The sequence below is a fragment of the Stegodyphus dumicola genome, chromosome 3 (assembly GCF_044657685.1).
Source record: "Stegodyphus dumicola isolate Sdum_Otavi_A_Nest chromosome 3, ASM4465768v1".
Lineage (NCBI taxonomy): Eukaryota > Metazoa > Arthropoda > Arachnida > Araneae > Eresidae > Stegodyphus > Stegodyphus dumicola.
Window position 1 is genome coordinate 135,388,294 of NC_140770.1, and position 16,605 is coordinate 135,404,898.

A 16,605-nucleotide genomic window follows, 5' to 3' on the forward strand; every position below is an offset into this window, starting at 1 on the left:
AAAAAAAAGGTTTATTTATTATCGAAAACAAAGAGAAGAATACATGCAAATCTGGTTCCGTCAATGCAAAGAAAGTTTCAGCAAGAGGTTTATGATTGCCTCAGGATTCTCTTAGGATTTCTATTTCTTTATCTCAATGACTTATGTCATACTTTGAAAAAGTGACTTATGTCATACTTATATCAAATGTCATACTTTGAAAAAGTGACTTATGTCATACTTTTATCAAATGTCATACTTTGAAAAAGTGAAACATCAGGGAACTTTGCAGTAATACGTTTGTGATGTTGCGTGGCCCCAACTTGTCCGCAACAGTAGTAGTGACTGCTATGAACTGGAAATTACACAGACTCTTAAGAAGGGTTTAACTCCCTTTTTATTTCACTTTAGAAGTCACAGTTGCGTTCACTCGACGCTCACAAACTACGCCGACCCGGGGGTTAAACAAAAATAGAAAAGTACAATTAAAAATAAATAACAGGATGCATAACTAACGAAGTCACTATCTACGAGGCTCTATAATTGTAACTATCTTAACCGCGTTCTAAGATACAGCTGAGATTTCAGCAAACTTTCTGAATAGGAATTGGAAAGATTCAACTAACTGTCGAAATAGGCGCATAGGCCGAAACGCGCGGTTCTTAAATTTCTACCTAGCAACCTTCACGCTCGTGAATCAAAAAGCACACACTTACAAATCTCGTTTCCCTTCTATTTAACTCAAATTACTTCTGCTAAAAATTTGAATATTCTGCGCGTTCTACTAAAATTTACATACTCTGGCATTTCAATTTCAGGGGAAAGTAAAGGCTTGACAGAAAAGATAGCTTAAACTTAAAATAAATGTTAGTTAAAATAAATATAAACCCTACATTTGCCGCTACCAGAATTTGGTAAACTTGGAAGCAGGTCCCAGAAACGACCTGTTGAAAAAGTTTCCACATTCTGATCTAAAACTCAAGAGCTCCGTTTACATAAAACAATCTGTTTCGTATAACATTACAGTAATTTCTATAGACACATAAAATTACCATCTCTTCTTACAGGATCCTTTTCTGGTCTTCAGCAATCAATCTTTTCTCTTCCTTCCAGCATCTGGAAGGAGTAAGTATCAGTATCTTTTAAATACATTATGATTTACACTTTCTTAACACTGTATAAAGTTTTCCTTTTCGATCCTTTTATTTTCCTTAATTAACTGCTTAATTCACATTCATTCAAGTATTCAAACATGAATTTAACTTTACCCTGGCTCTCCACCATGCGTGATGTCAAACGGGAATATTCGTGTTTTAGTATTACAACACTTACCCTAACCACAATGATTTGTTAGAATTCAACGATCAAATAGACACACCTTAATCGACATACTGAAACTCGATGAGCTATGTTTAACATTCTTAAAATTCAAGTGTAGGTTGAGAACCCTACAAAACACATTCACTCTAAATTCCCCCTCATTCATCTTTAGACATGCAGGCTTTCGCTCTAAAACATGATTTTATTTGCTGTTTAATACTTAAATTTGAATTCATTTCTTTCGAGTATTTACTTTTAGCATCTAAAATTTTATGCTTCTAGACTAAATTCTACTTTTACATATCTTTCAAGTATTTACGTATATTTAAAAAATTCTAATACATATGATTTTTACAATTTACCATAAAATGAATAAGATAAAAATAAAATTTTACTTCACGCTTTCTTCGCCAAGCTGGCGGCACTGAAACTAAATTTTTCATTAATACAAGAATACGAAGTTATTTTACTTTCGGCCAAATTTTGGCTTTAATATAACAGAATTAGTCTTTCGACCAACAGGAACTGCTTGTTCTTAGATTTTACACTTAAAGAAAATAATACTTAGCTAAATAAAGTAAAACAAAACTAAGTCTCAACCGAGACAAATTGACTTCCGTGAAAACATAGAACTTCGTATTTACGCATAACATTTCGGAACAAAAGAAAAAATTTATAGAAGATTTTAACTTATCTTTGAGTTTTCGATGATTGGAACTCCGACATCCTCTTCTGGCAGAATTGATCCCACGTTATGGAATTCATAGAAGTCAATCTTCGCCTTTGGGTTCTTCGAGTTTCGTCCATGGTGACTTTTCTTTTTCGCCCTCTGTACACCGGCCTCCTGGAGTGGTAGTCTTCGGGTTCCTGTTTTTTCCGTTTTGCCTCTAGACGGATGGTCTTGGCGGCCTCCGGTCTGGAATCTTGCTTGAATTTCTTCTGTTGGTGGCAGTCTTTTCGTTCCTCTTTCTGTCTTTTTGTTCTCGTGAACGGCGGCTTTGTTTGCTCCTGACTATCTGGCCCTGGAAGTGGTTTCCTCGACGCAGAATTTCTACTGCGGGACGTTGTAACTGGTCTTTTCCTATTTACCAAAGATTCTTTACGCGGCGGCGTTGATTTCTTGCATTTCTTGAATGCTGAAGTCTGACCCTTTTCCTTTCTTCTTTTCGGGACCGTAGCATGACTTCTAGAAGGGCTAGGTTCCTCTTCTGTTCTCTGCTTCTTGGGTGGTGGAGCGGGTGACGTTACTTCTGGACCTTCCACTTCTTTTGCGCTTGAGTCCTGCAAGAAACTTTTAAGGATTTCAAAATCCTTTTGATTATAATATTTTTTCACCTGGTCGGGACTTGCTTTACAGATTTCCCGTCTCTCGTTCTTAAGGTACAATACAACTCCCTTGATTTCCTGAATTACATAGGGGCCTTCAAATTTTAGAGCCAAGTTTGCAGTGAAATTGTATGGGGCACTTGATAAAGAAAATTTCCGCTTTAACACTTTATTCCCAACTTTAAAATCTGCTTCACGGCGTTTTCGATCATATTACAGTTTCTATCTATTTCTTGCCGTATCCGAACTTTTAACCGCCTGATCAATGAGTTTCTGTATATCTTTTTGTATGAATTCTTCCTCTCTTTGTTGCACAAAGAATAATTTATCTAGTGGCGTAATTAACTTCCGTCCTAAAAATAATTCTGCTGGAGTTTTTCCAGTAGTATAGTGATTTGCCGTTCTTAAAGCATAAGCTAACTCATTTATGTAGCCATCTCAGCGCTTGAGATGTGTGCTAACATAACTTCAAATTGTTTTTACAATATTTTTATTAACTCTCTCTGCAATGTTTGCCTGTGGTCTATACAGAAGCATTTTGATATGGCGTATGCCAAGTCCAGTGCAAATGTTTTCAAAAATTTGGCTAACGAATTGTTTACCGATATCGCTAATGACATTTATCGGTGCACCGTATTTTAAAATGTATCTGTGTAAGAATGCATCTGCGACTGTTTTGGCTGACGCTCGTTTAAGTGGAAAAATTTCTGCCCATTTTGAAAAATGATCTACAATTACTAAAAGAAAACGATTTTTATTTAACTCACTCTGGGGGAAAGGACCAAGAAGATCTATGCCTAAAATTTCATTCGGAAATGTAGCGCGAATGCTATTTAAGTACCCGGCCGGGCTGTAATTAATATCATTTATTAAGTGACATTGATTGCAGGACCTGACATACGCAGTTACAATTTTGTATAATTGCGGGAAATATACCGCCTCGCGTAACCTTTTTAAAGTCTTTCTGACCCTTAAATGACCGGCTGTTTTCGCGTCGTGTAATTCCTTCAAAATGCTTAATCGAAGCGAGGCTGGCATGACTGGTTTGTACTCGAGATTTTCATTTGTTGTTTTCGTATAAAATAATAAATTATCTATCATTTCATAGTTTTCTGCTCTATTTCTTATCGCATCGATATCTGTGTGCTCAAAGCTTTCGGGGTCTTTCAAATATGCATAGATATTTCCAAATTCAGGATCAGCTTTCAGTTCAGTGATAATTGTATCTCTAGAATCTAAACTTTTTGAAGTCAACACAGCGCATTTAAGTTCATTTCCTTCATCGTCCAGTTTTTTACGAGAAAGTGCGTCAGCTACATTGTTTTCCTTACCCGGTTTATATTTTATTATTAGATTATATTCTTGGAGTTTTAAAGCCCATCTTATTAACCAGGGCGTTAGGTTTTTCCCTGAGTAAAGTCTACCAACAGCCGCATGATCCGAAAGACTGTTACTGGCGCTTTGCCGAAATAAACTCGAAATTTGTGTACAGCCATTAATACGGCTAATGTTTCTCTCTCTGTAGCTGTATAATTCCTTTGTGCCTGATTCAACGTTTTACTAAAAAATGCCAGAGGATGGCTATTTTTCATAAGAACCGCAACCACCGCATAGTCCGACGCATCTGCTGCAATTTCCAGGTTTTCGTCCCCCTCCGGGAATTTCAAAACAGGGGAATTGATGAGCACTTCTTTTAATCTTTCAAATGCGGTATTTGCTTCCGCTGTCCACGTAAATTTACTTTTCTTTCTTTTAATTACTAACAGTGGTTCAACATAACCCAAGGAAAGAAGAAAGTATCTTGGCGGTGTTGGGCGGTGAGAAATTCTTGATTGCTTTTATTTTTGAATCTTGCGTTTCTATATCCTTTTGCGAAATTTTATAACCGAGATATTTTAGTTCTTTAGTTGCGAACTTGCATTTTGAGGCGTTAATTGTAAGACCGGCCTCTTTTAATAATTTAAAAACTTCTTCTAGATCTTTAATATATTGTTCCAACGTACTACCTGTTATAATTATATCATCTAGATAGATTAAATTATATCATCTAGATAGATTTTAAATTATATCATCTAGATAGATTTTCCTAGGATCGGCTTCTTTAGAACAATGTCCATAGCTCTCTGGAATATTGATGGGGCCCCACACAACCCAAAGGGCATTTATGCGTAAAAATGCATAAGTGCCCGATTTTGTTATAAACGCGGTTTTATGTATGTCTTCGGGTCTCATAGCTATTTGATAGTAGCCAGACGTCAAGTCCAACGTAGTCATGTATCTTGTAGATTTAATCTTTCTAATAATTTCCTCTATAACCGGCAAAGAGTAAAATGGGAATTTAGTAACACTATTAAGTTTTCTTTAATCGATAGCAAACCTCCAAGCCCTTTTATCCGAAGGAGGAAAGTCGTTCTTTTTTCTACATTGTACGACTGGACTCGCGTACTCAGTATTTATGGGCGTTATTATCGGGTTCTTTAACATTTCCTGAATATGTTCTTAGATTATTTGCTCTTTCTTTTTATCATACCGGTAAGGTTTAGTCCTACCGGGTTTGTCGGCAGTTAACTGTATATCATGCGTAACAATTTGACAATTACCAGACCGTTCTGAAAACAAGTTCGAAAAAGTACTCACCACTTGCTGGATGGCTTGCTTTTCATGGTCATTCAAATGGCTAAGGTCCACTTGCGGTTGTTTCACTGGCTCCACCACTCTCCGATCCATTTCCAGCATAATTGAAATTTATTGAAAATTCAGTTTGGCTTTCGCGGCCTTTAAAAACTCCATGCCTAATCTGTCTGGACTCTGCAAATTTTTGACCACAAAAATTAATACTTTGAGGCTTTCATCTTTTACCTGTATTTGTAATGATATTTTCCCAATGCATTGACAAGTTTTTCCTTGCGCTGCTATAATTTCTGTGTTTTCATTTTCAAATAATCGTAACCTATTAAAATTCTTCTTAAAAAGTGTATCACTCATAAAATTACCTTCTGCCCCTGTATCGAAAAGGGCTTCTACTGGTACATCGCCAACCAGGACTTGTATAATCGGTAATTGTGAGTTCTTTACACGATCGTATTTAGATATCTTCTTGAGGGTTTTTTCGAAACTTCCGGTGTCTTGACCCTCGCTTTTACAGGCCCCTCTACTCGTTTGAAGCTTTCCTTTCAACTTCTGTCTTCTGGGTAGGCGGACGGTTGTTTTCAAATTTTCTTTTTGGGCCTTGACCTTCGAGCTTCGATGAGTTAGTCGATAGCTCTTTCCCCCATAAGAGCGATTTATGTTTCTGGTCTGTTCAGTTGAGGATTGCCTTCGGAGACCTTCAGAATACGATACCCCTCTAGCTTTTTCCGCTATTCTGCGATTTTGGAACTTGACCGCCAACTCAAAGAGTTCCTGCAATGTGCTTGGGTTGTCGAATTTCGAAGTAATCTTGAACAGCAGGTAGCAATCTTGGTAAGATTATTTCAATAATCTCCGCGTCGAGTTTCTTCCCATACAGTATATCCGTCAGCTTAATTTTTCGCAGAATAATGTCCGTCAACTCTTCTATATTTCGTTGATAAAAACTATATAGCTCGGCTTCGAGCTTTGCTCGGTCTTTCACTATGGGGAAGGCCTTTAATAATGATATTTTGAAATTTTCAAAGGTATATGTTTGGCCTCCGAATTCCCCTAATAAAAATTTTCCTATATTCTTCCACCATAGTGAGGCCTGTCCTCCTAGTGCAGACGTGGCAATGGCAACTTTTTGTCTTTCAGGCACAGGGTAGAACTGAAAGTGATTTTCGAGGCTTTCTAGAAATATCGCCACCGAATTTTTTCCGTCGAAATTGACGTTTGGCTTGATTGATGCTCTCATCGTCTGGACCAGGTATCCAAATCCTTCTAATTGGTTCGCCATTTCTTGTTGTTGGAATTGTACAGGAGCTTCCATCCAGTTTTCAGCCATTTCAGTTCGAAAAGTGTTCGGGCGCCAATGTGATGTTGCGTGGCCCCAACTTGTCCGCAACAGTAGTAGTGACTGCTATGAACTGGAAATTACACAGACTCTTAAGAAGGGTTTAACTCCCTTTTTATTTCACTTTAGAAGTCACAGTTGTGTTCACTCGACTCTCACAAACTACGCCGACCCGGTGGTTAAACAAAAATAGAAAAGTACAACTAAAAATAAATAACAGGATGCATAACTAAGAAAGTCACTATCTACGAGGCTCTATAATTGTAACTATCTTAACCGCGTTCTAAGATACAGCTGAGATTTCAGCAAACTTTCTGAATAGGGAGTTGAAAGATTCAACTAACTGCCGAAGTAGACACACAGGCCGAAACACGCGGTTCTTAAATTTCTACCTAGCAACCTTCACGCTCGTGAATCAAGAAGCACACTTACAAATCTCGTTTCCCTTCTATTTAACTCAAAATTACTTCTGCTAAAAATGTGAATACTCTGCACGTTCTACTAAAATTTACATACTCTGGCATTGGCAATTCCAGGGGAAAGTAAAGGCTTGACAGGAAAGATAGCTTAAAATAAATGTTAGTTAAAATAAATATAAACCCTACACGTTGAAAAGGTATATATTTAAATCCTGTATTAGTCTGTAAGGTATTTCTCCCGCCTTCCTAGCGTGCCTTCGTAGTGCAGTGGTTCTGCACGCTGAGCCGATATTCTAGAGGTCCGTGTTTCGATTCCCGGCGAAGGCCCTTGCTAATTTTTCCTCTTGGCTGCTTCCAAAAAATACCTAATGTCTCTACAAATCTTTACTTTTCAAGTTCGCAGAAGTCTGTGTTGCTGTAATTGTAGATAACACTTGATGAAGCATTAAACACAATATATAGAACGCCAGTATTACACAGGAGGATTCCAAAAACACGTTTACAATCAACGAGAAAATACGATAAATATGCTGAAACAATCAGCAACACAGCCTTCAGGTTACAATAATGAGGACAGCTTCACGGCAAAGCACTAAAATACAGCTCCCGACTTGGCCGATGGCTCTCAAAGCTAATCTCTAAACTCAAGGTACTCTACTCACTACTCAAGACACTACTGCACTCGTACAGGCAGGGTATATATAGCTTTAACATACCTTCGAGAATATTCTCGGGAAAACCGCTAAGTATCTGTTCTAAAATCCGCTAAGAATCTAAAATGTTCTCGCTCCGTCTATGGCATATCGCCAATTTTGATGGCAAATGTCACCAAATTGGCTGTTTCGCGCCAAATTTGGCAACCCTGCCAATACTGGCAACCCTGCCTTTTCCTGCCATTCTCTGGTAAAACCTAACCCTGATTTGTAAAAAGGTATGTTACCGCAGTTGGACATTTCACAACATCTCACTAGTGAGTCGGTGTTGATTACACGTAGAAACTCTTAATAAACTCTTAATGTTCGGAAAGCCATTAAGTGCACGTTTTGAATCTGCTTGTAATTCAGAAAAGCTGCATGCAAGTCATAGTGTACGTTATAGGAAAATTGCATGGAATCTATAGTGCACGTGGCGGGTTAATTGAATCGAATTCATAGCGCATGCGACGAAACTCTACTATGAATTTCATAATGCATTTTACAGGAAAACTGCTTGGAATTCATAAATTGGGTTATAGATAAATTGCAGTTTTTATACAAATTGTAAAAAGTGAATTTGAAATAACTACTGTAATAAATATAAAGAAGTTGCACTTTTGACAAATTGATTCGAACAAAGATATATCGAGTGAAAAAAAATTACATTTACAAAATATAAACGAATGCTATAAAAATATAAACAAATGCTTCTTTTAGAAAGGAGGAGATGTTTGTATTCTCAAAGCGTTTTCAGATGGATGAAGCGTAGAAGACCCTAAAGCAGCGATTATCAACCAGTTGTACGCAACAGAAAAATAGGTGGCACTCAAAGAAACAAAGTATTTTTAACTATTAAATTCAAAAGTTAAATACCTCAACATCGTATTTAAGTTTTTTCTCTAACTCTCGTAAATTTTTGCGATCTGAACTTTGTTTAAGGTCAGTACCCGCTCATCGACTATATATGATGTAAAATATAAATAAATACGTTAGCAATGTTTAATTTCGTTTTAATTTTCATAAATATTCTGTTAGCCATAGGCATAGCAAAATTTGTCACCAATGATGTTTTTAAAAGGAAAAATAGAAATGGATGTTGTATTTAATAGGAAATAAAAATAAGTTCCTATAAAAACATGATAGTATCTCATTAATTCTTTTAGAGTTGATCTATTTATTAGCATGTCTGAGCTTTATGTCGCCACCCTTTCCGAGCTCATATTGCTTCTATTTTCAATTAGAATCATTTTTTTACGTTGATTGGTTGTCTCTACCAGCAGGTATTTTGTCTTCTTCTTGCTTTGCATTCCTTACTTTTCTATGCGATTTGAGAATATCGTCGTTTCTTTTTGAAGAACTCGTAACATATTGTGCATTTAAATATTTGTGAAAACATAATAAAACAAGCACAGATTTTCAACATGGAAAAATGGCTAGGATTGATTAAGCGGAAAAGGAATGATTCACAAGGACGATCTACTAGCACTAAGAATATTAATGAGAAAAGAAAAATTGTTTATAGGAAATATAATGAAAGTTATTTATCATTTGGGTTTACTTGGAGTAGAGCCCAAATGGTCCCTCAATCTCAATGTGTTGCTTGCGGTGAATTATTTTTCCAATCAAAGTATGAACCATCGTTTCTTAAAAGAGATCATGAATCTAAGAATGCCAATTCAAAGGATAAATCTGAAGAATGTTTTAGGAGGAAATTATCGGAGTTCAAAAATAGTGACCAAGTAATGGAAGTTTTTGTTACTTCACTTGAAAAGCTGTGGTAGCTAATTACCTACTAGTAAGCCTAAAAATTGCCAAGACACGACTGGGTTGGCTCACACTATTGGGGAAAACTTAATATACCCAGTAGCTCAAGATATCGTTACAACATTATTCAACGACAAAGCGGCTAATGAACGTAATAATATTCCGTTATCAAATGATACAGTAAGTCGACGAATTCATGAAATGGCAAATTCCATAAAAGAGACATTCAAAACATAAAACACCGTGAGTGTTTGCTATTGAATATAACGAACTTTTTTGAGTTATTAGTTGACATGCTTTTCGCAGAAGATAAACGAATTGCTGAAAGTTGGTTTTGTGAATCTGATAGAGCAACTGCAAATGAAATTTCCAAAGTAATTGACAATTTTATGTCTGAGAATGATATTCCTTGGAATAAGTGAATTGCCGTATGCAGTGACGGTGCTCGGGCTTTAACAGAAAAACATTCCGGTGTTATTTCTCAAATAAAGAAAGTCACACCTGAAACTAAATACACAAAACAATCCTCGAAAACCTATGTTTTGAATTAATCTTTGAAGCTTTAAATTCAAGAAAATTTACGATTTTATGCCAAGAAATGCGCAGTGAACATGAAACGCTTTTGCTGTTTTCCGAAGTAAGGTGATCGGTTATTCAGAAGCAAAGTTTTAAATCGTCTTTTTGAACTTCGATCGGAAATTCAAATTTTCCTCTGTGATTCAAAATTTGAATTGCAAAATTGTTTATTTAGTGAATTGTGGTTAGCGCGTTTAGCATATTTAGCATTATATATTAGATATTTTGGGAAAGTTAAATGAATTAAATTTAGGATAACAAGGACAAAGTGTTAATTTGTCTACTATTAGGGATAGAATAAATGCTATGATAAAAACAATTTACTGAAGCTAATAATCAAAGAACTAAGTAATAATTTTTAAGCTTTTTACCAGTTTTAGAAAGTTTTCTAACCGAAAATAATTTGAAAATAAAAGTCGAATTAGCATCCGCCATTAAAAATCATTGTTTTTCATTGATAAATAATTTAAACGCATGTTTTCCTGGGGATTATGAAAAAGAAAATTGGATTAGAAATTCATTTTCTTCAAACGTACCTGAAATTTTATCTCGTGAAGAAAAAGAGGAATTGATAGAAATTTCATGTGATCGAACTTTAACTGAAGATTTCAAAAATAACACACTTCTTAACTATTGGCTGAACCGAAAAAAAATAATTTAAAGACATTTCAGAATAAAGCTATTAATTTTTTATTTCACTTCTTTGAGTAAACAAAGACTTTTTTCGAAACTTTTGAAAAATAAATGCAGAAAATTAAAAGTGGATCTTAATTTACTTTTAATCCTAAGTGAAATAAGACCAAACATTAAGAAATTGACCTCTCTTAAATAGACCCAAATTGTGCACTACATTTTAGAATTAAAGTATTGTAACTTAAATTTTGATAATTAAAATGTTAACCAATATTTAATCTAATATTTTTACGTGTGCATATTTAATACAAATAGGCAACAGATTGTGCAAATAGCAAAATATATTTTTTTTACTACTTCTATTGAGAAAAAAAATAATCATTGTGAAATGTAGTGGTGGCGCAAAAGTTTTTCAGTTTTTGTTTAGATGGTACGCGTTAGTCAAAAGGTTGAGAACTGCTGCCTTAAAGCTTTCCAAAATTTTCAATTGAAATAAATAGCGTCGTCTTTTATTAGAATTTTATTTGTTCGCTTAAAAGATTCGAGTGAAATCTTTCAACCCGGAAAGATAAGAGCTATCAAGAACAGCCTCAACGCAGTTTAAGAGCTAAGCATGACAATATAAATGACATGACTAACTTATCAAAAACATACAAAGCACTTTTCTATTTATGTTGCACGTTTGATACTAAATTACTGCATTTAATCACGTAAATGTGTTGAGAAAGGATAATGAAACGAGCTAAGGGTTCTTAGATTTTTCTTTAAAGGTACGTTACAGATAAAAAGGAAGACATTGAAAATTCATTTTAAATAGTAAAAAAAAAAATAAATAAATAAATAAAAAAAAAAAAATAAAAAAATAATAAAATGAAAGATTTCAGATTTTAACGATCGCCTAAAAGGGACTGTTAAGGTTTTTTTACACTCTCGCTGAGGTCACAGTCTACCCAGTCTGCTATTACACTCCCTCCTACTATTCCATTTCTCTTTGCCTTTTTAGTTTTATTATTATTTATTTATTATGGCTTCTTCGCACTTAACGCCATATACAATTCAACAGTAAAATTCCAAAACTTTTCAAAGCAGCATAGCAGTATCCGATGCAGCTTAAAGTATCGGTATGTATATTTCTGATTTTTTTCATTTCGCAATTCCAGTTTTATCTCAGTTCGTAATATCAGTGTTCAGTTTTCCTACTAAGATGGCTTTACAAAACTTTTTTGTCTTTTTTATTATTCACGTTTTGTATGTTTAGTTATTAAGTATCACGTTCTTGGAGCTTATGCCCCATAAAATTCGATTCAACAACAAAATCCCGAAATATGTAAAAAATTCTGGAATTAGTTGTGGCCAAGCCGAAATCGGCTAGAGGCCGCCATTGGGGGGGGGGGTATTTTGGATAGACAATCTCGCTCACTGGAGGTTTTTTTTTTTTTTTTTTTTTTTTTTTTTTGGTACAGTGTTGCCATTGCTCGCTTTGAAATCGTTGAGTTTGTTAATCAAAAATTCTTTAAAGTTTTACGAAATATGAAATAGATTAACAGAACAAATTCAAAATTCGGGCTTCCAAGTGCCCATGTTCGGGAGGAGGACTAAATTATTCAAAATTGGATGGCCTAGGTACAATTTTTTTTCTCACATGCGAGAAACATGCATACACCCATGCAGATTCTTCATTATTTAATTTCTTGAAATACAATACAGGGCGATCATATTTGCTGGCAACAATATGAAACGTTTATAGCAAAATTCCGCTTCAAGACTAATATCCCATTCGGGACTAAAGTGCCTTTTGGTCTAATAATACCCAGGAAAAGAGATAGCTTTAAACAAGTCAAGGAGAACGCAGATGTTAGGTAAATACACTTCAGTACTTAGGAAATCTCGCAAATTTCTGTTATCATATACATGGAATAAACTGTAAGACATAATTCAGCAAACATGCTTTGAACCTCTGTGAGGTGTATTTAATTCTAATAACGAGTTATTTTATGTTCGGAATCTGGTAAACGGAAACAAAGACTGTCACGTCTCTGTTTCCGTTTTCCAGTCAGAATGCAAATGAGTTCGCTTGTACTTAAGTGAGGGTTTGAGATAGTTAAGACAGAGCGTGTTTTGCCTCTTGAAGGCCACGCTACTGGGTTTCCTGTTCTAAGATAAGAGTTGCAGTCTTCGGCTTTGCATTATACTTGCTGATAGTTAAACTCACACCGTCGAGATTTCAGCCAACTTCATCACAAGGTGTGCTTTTTGTTCATCTTACGTAGTTTAAAGTTAAAAGATCTTTTATACCCTTCTCAAGTTTCTGCTTAGCGATATGTCGCTTAACGTCTAATAAAATGTTGGGTGCAAGTTACAGCAATGAAAGATTTTTAAAACCTTATACATAAACTCTCAGAGCTTAGTAACAACTCACTCCGCTGGCTCTCTGAATCGTATTTATATCGCTTCTGGAAAATCGACCCAAGCCGGTCTTCGAAAATACATTTTTCGGAAACTTCTAGAAAGTCCTAAAATTGAGCAGAAATCACAAAATCTGCCCAACTTTGAGTCAGGGCTTTTCTGCTCCTATCTTGCGTTGTAATCGGGCTATTTACTTTAACAATTTAAACGTCTTTTTGTTCACAACTGAAAGACATATTTATCTAGATAACAAATAAAATTTTACATACAAAATATGTGGCCACAAATTCGATTATACACAAAATTAACCCTAAAGTTATCACCTTCAATTCAAAAGTAAACAAATGAATATATAATGTGGTCAGGGCATGGCTTCCTGCCAATTCCATGTTTTAAATATCTTTAAACTTTAAGTAAATTATCCTATATATATAAACATAATAATTTGACAAAAATTAAGTAAAGCAAACTTTTAATTTTAATTATCAATAATCCTTTTCAGTCTTCATTTTATTTTAGGTACTTCCCCTTTCTGCTCTAAAATAGTTACTATTGATAATATATCAATCTAAAAAGCACCATTTCAAAATTAATACGCCTCGTACCAGGTTACGTAACCCTGCAATACAGGATCTTTAAAGATTTCAGTTGAAAAAGAAACTTTTCTAACTCTCCTTTTCCAAGCTTTCTTTTGAATTCGTCACTTTATGCCCTCCCGCTTTGCTTTCGAAATTTGGCTCTGTTTGCCATGCTCAAAAAATATCTTTCGCAAGACTATCGATACCCATATGAAGTTCTTAAAAACCAGGATTTTCCAATGCCCATTTTAAAAATGTTGGCTTAATAAAAATTGTATGACTACCATTAATAAAAAGAAAGTAATTGAATTAGTCTACGTCTGCAAGTTTCTATTATTTTGTGCATCTAACTACTCACCCATCAATTTTGCTAAGTTATTACAATATACACCATATTTTATAGGTACGTATAAGCGTTATAAGCAATGTATGTTATCTTCATAAAAGCAAATATTCGACAACAGGATACTTTTGAAGCGTTGTAAGCATCCATGCGTAATAAGCGTTGTAAAAATATTTCATAAGTGTCATTGCTAGAGTTCACACATTTTCAGAAATTTACGACAGTATCGATTTTATTAGCGATTCTAAAGCACAGATGGGGTCGACTTCTCTACGTAAATATACGTTTACGACGGACTTTTGATTCGAAAATACGAATACAAAAATGAGGATGTCCTGACAATAATTAATTTGGGAAAATTTACTTCTACGAATTTCTCTTAAGTAGAGAAGTCGAGTAAAATTTAGTGACAACTAATCTTTAAATCAAGAAAGAAGGGAAACACGCTAAAGTAAAACTTAAAATTAGGCCTTGCGTTTGGAGTAGATTTTTAATAAACCGATTTCGAGGGCGAACATATAAGGGTCCCTCTTCCTCAGGAGAAAATATATTCTGCAGAAAGAAATTCTCCATGCTTCTATGCAGAATGTTTTTGCAGAATTTTACCTGTACCTGTTAGCCCTCAAAATAGATAAAGGTTTAAATAAAAATTCTTTCTTTGCAGAATTTGTTTGCTCCTCACGAAGAGAGAATTAGCAGAGGTTCAATTAAAACGCCGAATACAGGGTTGTTGCTTTGCCTATTTTTTAAACTTTATATCTTTGGTTTGGGGATAATTAATCATAATTAATTAATTAATAATAGCGAATTAATAAACTAATCCTTTGATCTCAGGCTCCAATCATTTTAATTTAAAAAAAAAAATAAACATTACGAATAACTATTAAAATGTATCTAGAGGCTTAAAAAGATATATTTTGAATAATATTAAGAGCAAAATAAGTTTGTAATTGATAGCAGAAATATTATACATTTAAAAACCGAAAATACTAATCTTACGATAAGAAATTTAAAAACAAATCTTGAATCAGTGCAATATAAAAGGTTTTTTTTTTTCTTTTATGAACTTTCTGCTCTAAAGATACAATTTTATATTTGAATTATGTTAAAAATTAAATATGTATATTATGAGATCAATCAGCTTACTAATTTTATTTCATAATAATAATGTGATAATTTCATTTAATTTGTTTAAGCATTTTACATGCTAATCCTTCTATTACAAAGAGGCTTCGGAGCCCATAACAAAACTCAGGTTTAGATCTGAAGTACAGATAACAATGGATCCTGAAATGAAAATTTGTTTTAGTTAAATTAAGAAAAAATTTATTTGAAAAATTAATTATATCAATACTACGTTTTAGCCTAAAAGGGCTATTAGTCTCGAAACACGATTTTGCGTTGTTTCACTTTTTTGAATCTGTTGCTATTCAGCAAAACATAAGATATTATTCTTTCAAATTTAATTTAATATTTTTTAAAATTAAACCTTTATAATTTAACCTGTAATATTAAATTATTTCAAATTTAATAATTTTTAAATCTATATTTTCAAATTTAACATTTAATTTTAAATTTAATTAAATAAGAAAAATTATTTAAAAGCGGTAGATTCAATTCTTAAGAATTTTATCTTTTTATTTCTTGATCTAATTGATATAAATAAAAACACATTTAATTCGTGATATATCTAATTAAAAACATTAAATATTTTTCTTGAATTGTATTACAAATTTTTTCACTTTTTAAATATACAGAAGGTAAATAACGCTCCCATATGAGTCTAAACGCATATTCATTTAATATTATACAAAATATTTCGCTATTCCAGCTGGTCCATCTCTATCGATAACGTCTACTGAGGTTATCGATAGAGATAAACCATATTAAAGTTGAAAATAATAGCTATAAATAAACTGATAAACCATAATTAAGTTGAAAATAATAAGGATAAATAAACTGATAAACCATATCAAAGTTGAAAAGAATCATTTGGGACGATCGTTTGATAGTTTTTTTGGTAAAAATGGGACTAAAAAAAATAAGTATTCTTCATTAAATACATTAGCTCTCATGTGGATAATTTAATTAGCTTTAGATGATAATCTTTGCGTGAGAAAAAATTTGTGTAACAAAGCAAATAATAAAGGAAAGGATTAAATCTGATGTATAAATTAATAAAGAGATTTGCTATATAAAACAACATTGAAATATCACCTGAAAATTTTTAAAGAAACAAAAAATTACTTGAAAAGTTAATTTTTACTATGTGCACTAATTTTACAAAACTAATTTAAAAATATCATAAGTTTTTAATAACTTTTAGCTGACTAGGCTACCTGTTATGTACTTAGGCGTAGTACTGCTACAAAGATACGTACATGATAAATTGTTCTATGTTATTTACATGATTTTTCACATGTCCCCACAAACTTAATTTTGAAAGCTTATAGTTTTCAATAACTTTGAATTGACAAGCAATGCCTACTATACACTTAGCCGCGTGAATGCTAAAAAGATACGTATATTATAAATTAGTCTGTATTATTTACATGATTATTCACTCATAACACAAACTTAATTTTTGAATCTTATAGTT

At 33.7% G+C, this 16,605-nt stretch overlaps 1 protein-coding gene across 1 annotated transcript in view; it reads right to left on the bottom strand.

Annotated features, from left to right (window-relative positions):
• LOC118181191 (regulator of G protein signaling 7-binding protein A-like) overlaps window positions 1-16,605 on the bottom strand; it is a 287,634-nt gene that overhangs the window by 270,279 nt on the left and 750 nt on the right. The window lies entirely within an intron of this gene.